The sequence below is a fragment of the Triticum dicoccoides genome, unplaced genomic scaffold, assembly GCF_002162155.2.
Source record: "Triticum dicoccoides isolate Atlit2015 ecotype Zavitan unplaced genomic scaffold, WEW_v2.0 scaffold113160, whole genome shotgun sequence".
NCBI classification, from domain to species: Eukaryota; Viridiplantae; Streptophyta; class Magnoliopsida; order Poales; family Poaceae; genus Triticum; species Triticum dicoccoides.
Genome location: NW_021178397.1, coordinates 14,404 through 18,737, shown reverse-complemented (window position 1 = coordinate 18,737; position 4,334 = coordinate 14,404). Strand labels below are relative to the sequence as shown.

General features: G+C 42.6%; 1 long non-coding RNA gene across 1 annotated transcript; it reads right to left on the bottom strand.

Annotated features, from left to right (window-relative positions):
- Positions 1-2,358: 2,358 nt before the first annotated feature.
- On the bottom strand, positions 2,359-4,091 carry LOC119343029. Its single transcript, XR_005165861.1, has 5 exons — positions 3,854-4,091; positions 3,671-3,783; positions 3,417-3,587; positions 3,028-3,113; positions 2,359-2,934 (listed from the first exon to the last, which is right to left on the bottom strand). It is a non-coding gene; the product is annotated as an uncharacterized LOC119343029 (long non-coding RNA).
- Positions 4,092-4,334: the final 243 nt, after the last annotated feature.

The window sequence follows — 4,334 nt, the reverse complement described above, 5'->3', positions numbered from 1 at the left end:
ACTAGTAAATATGCCCGTGCGTTGCAACGGGGTAACCAAATTGCTTAGGTTGTGTCTTCTTCGATTTCAACCACCGTCCAACCAGAACCCGATGTGGCATAACAGCATTTGGATTGTACCGCTATGTGCAGTAGTGGCATGGCATGGCATGTAGATTGTGTCTAGCATAAGCCGGAAGCAAGTATCTCAATGTATTTTTCCATCCTCATCTAAAGCAGGGCAGCTCGCAGACATGTCAAAATGGCCTCTATTAGCATTCCCCGATATAAATTGTTAACATAAAAGATTAATTCATTTCCTTTACAACGAACACGGCTGTCCCCCCATTAGCAAAAAATGCTGATAGTACATCAAGGCTTTCATCTACAACGTCCGAGGCCAAAGAATCTGAGCATGTACCTTCGGAAGTAAGCACGCTATACGAAACAGAGAAGCAAACAAAAATAGAGTACCCTTCTACTTTGGGAGCTCCAATACCAACAAAAGCTTGCCACAACTGTTATCACAAAAGCTACTGAATGAGCCAAGCAAAAAAATAGAAAGGTTATAGGAAACAGTCTGTACGTCTCCCTCAAAGCCAACAACGATCCTCCATGGACAAGACACTTCATGGTGGATTAACCTTATGTGGAACACAGAACTCATCATGTGAGTCCACGTCGCCTGAATGCCCCTCTTGGCTAGGGTCAATCTTCTCTGGATCATAGAACTCATCATGTGAGTCCGCTAGCACCTTGCTCTCTTACAACAAAGGGAACCTGTTTATAAGAACCCGGATAACCCAAGTACTCCAAAAGTTGTCCTAATTTTTGCATGACAATGGTTTTAAAGTCTGACTACTTATTGGTTGCATGGCAGCATGGACTGCTCGTTCTTATAACACACATCTAATATATATATTCCTTTATTCTGTCAATTTTTTCAGTGAGATTCTATCACACTAACATACAAATCAACACTCGTGGGTCATGCTGAATTAGCTTCCAGATACATACAAAATGTAAGTCGTAAAGACAATGGACATATCAGAATCTATGGAAGTGCATAGAGAAATCTGGGAGATGAGTTTCAGTTTTGTCAAGTTTGTTACTTTGTTTGGTGTTAACAGAGTCGATGGACATGCCAGAAGAAAAAAACAAATAGATAAAGCAGGTTGATTTCCTACCAACTTGACAATGGTGTGTCATTTTTTCTGCAGTAGATTAACTCGTGAACAATGCCATCCTTGTAATCGGGGAATAATTGAAGAGAATAGTAAGCAAAGTATTCTGCCATCTCGCATGAATAGTAAGAAAAGTAGTTTAACTCCTGAACATTTTTTTCGTACAGTTTGGAAAATGCTTACTAACCGATATTCCCTCTATTCCTAAATATAAGTCTTTCTACAGATTCCACTACATACATACGGAGCAAAATGAGTGAACCTACACTCTAACATAGTCTATATACATCTGTATGTAGTTTGTATTGAAATCCCTAGAACGACTTATATTTAGAAACAGAGGGAGTAGAAGAGAAATCAATATTCTCACATTGAAGATATGAGGCAAGCACCCACCTACAATCTGTCCATCACCCCATTGGAAGCCAAGCTTCCCTTTTGCTCGGTTCCTCACTGCTGCACGTACCGATTAGTGGGGACATATTTTTTTTGTCCTATCTACTTTGGAAAAGAAGAGGTAAGGACCTACAGTACTGCAAATCTTCATATTTAAACATATTAACAATCCCTTGTTTTTCTTTCAGAAAAGCAATCCCTGGTTTTATTATAATTATAGATTATCTTAAAATCGATTTCTACTTTGTGATTTGTCAAAGCATAAAGAACTGTGTAGAATAAGAGGTCGTATTTCAATGATTTGGATGTTGCATTGACATCAGATAATTACCTACTGCATGTAATAGCTAGTGATCGATGGATGCAAGTTGGTATAACTTTAATGTCAAATGTATAGAAAAATATCCAAAGTCTACTCCTGGTGTTGCTGCAAGGATTAGATGCTGGCATGCTGTGACTGGAACCAGCAGAAATTATACAAAATGCACAATTTTAAAATTTATGAACTAATTGAGCATGTTTTTCTCTTCGTGTTGCAGGTAAACAAAAACATATAGATCAAATAAGTTAGATGAACCAGCAGATATTTTATTAGTGAGCTCTATAGATGCAGCAATCAGTAACAGACCATCTCCATGAGCTTTGACTCCATGAATAGTACTTAATACAGGAAAAAGGGAAGGCCAATATTGCTCAATTGTTACTGAAATTTTAAAGGAAATCAAGTGGCACTACAACATCAGGACATATGTGTAGAACGAAATGCCCATTGATTGCAGTAGAAGACAATTCACTTCATATCCTTTCAGAATAACACATTAACTCTTGGAGCATGTACAACAGAAATGGAACATAAAGCTAACCAAGAATACATATCCATGTGCACCACTTTCAGAATATATGACATAGTACCTCTGAGATATCTAACTTGTTGTTTCCATGCATTCAAGAAGCACTTAATTACTTTCAGGGATCTTATTACAAATTTAATTTGTTTGATTCAAACTTATGTAGTAGCATGGCATTTTTCTGAGACATCCAAAAAAATATGTTTACATATCAAATAGGCAACACCAGTAATTATTGGTCCAAATAAGGCATGGACAGGTTTGCATCTGCTAAAGAACATTATATTGTTTCTCCTATTCCACAACCTATGACCACATTTAAGCATGGACAGATTCGTGTATATGATAACAGAACAACATGCTCCATGTCATAAATCACAGGCTAGGAGGAAGCGATGCAGATGAGGGTGGATTAGCATACTTGTTAGCAGTTGTGCTTGTCAGCCTAGTGGAGGATGTAGAGGTAGGTGACAGAGCTTCTTCACCTCGGGTGACTGCACCGCCATGTTCTTACATAACATAGTATTCCTACAAATATGCAATTCAGAATAGAAAGGTACAATTATCAGGCTCAGTACCCTATTCAGAACAGAAAAACAAATCTTATTAATTGAAAGGTACCTTGTGCAGATATATAAAAGTTCAGTACCCTGTTCCTCCTTTCCAAATCTACCAGACTGCTTAATTTACAAACAAAGAAACCTGTGCTGCTTGCCATGGAAGAGATGGAGGCGGGAAAACAAAACCTTAGAAAACATGATGGTTGTATAACCCCAGAAATGTCAAGGATTTGGCATGAGTGTCACAGGCGGCCAAGCAAATCTGCTACTTATCGACACACACACGCATGCACAGTACATATTGTCAACCAAAGTAACAACAAATCAGAGACATGTGCCTCATGTTGTCCCCACAGTTCAATGGAATGGATTGTATCTAATCAGGACATCCAATCAGTGGTTTCATCATCACAAAGAACTCACGAACATGTACAACAATGGAGCAGGTACCTTTGTCTGCTTGGAGCTCCTTGTGCGGGTCATGTTGTGGATGCCCTCCATGGAAGGAAGGACCTGCTGCTGCTGCTCCAGCCCGAATCAAATCAAGGTGGTTAGACCCTACAATCCATCCATATACAATCAGGTATTTGCACTGAAGATGCAAATAGTCCACTGTAGACACTGCAGCAGAGAAGAGAGGGAGCTTCACCAATAGAGCAGAAAAATCAAATGGAATCCAACAGAGAGAAGAGAAGAAGGAAGACCTGCAGATGGTGGAGCCCTTAAGGATGATGACCTGCAGATGGTGAGGGAACCCCATCACCATCTGGAAGAAGACGGCTTGAGCTACTGGTCCATGGCGATGTTGGATGTGTGCCTGCGTGAGGGAGAGAAGAGCATCAGGGAAGGGGAGGGAAGAAGGGCAGAACCATGACATCGACACTCACCAGGGTGGAACATTGACGAGCAGCTCCATGGCGTGGGTCTCCTTGACGAGCAGGTCCGATCCAGGCGCGGATCTTTCCGCCGCCATGGATCTCCCACTCCTCTCCTCTCCTCTCGGGATTCAAGCGGTCGTCGACGGATAAGAGGAGGGGCGGAGCGGATTTTATCCATCGTCGAGGTAGCCACCACCGTCATCATCGCCGTCGGTCACCATGGCCCAGCGGCTAGGTCTTCCAGTGCGAGGAGTGAGTGAGGGAGGGAGGGCGGATCTGACCGCTGCCTGAGCTGTCGCGGGGGGAGGGGCGCCGCGGCCATGAAGGCCCGCCTCCAACTACAAGGAGTGCGCGCCGCCGCGCCGGATCCTTCTGTCTCCCGCGCCCGTCCATCGTCACCCGGCTCCGGCGAGCTCCTGCGTGGGTCACCGCACCTCCCCACTTTTCTCCCTTCTTCTCAACCTCACCACCCAGTCTCTTCTCTGCCATG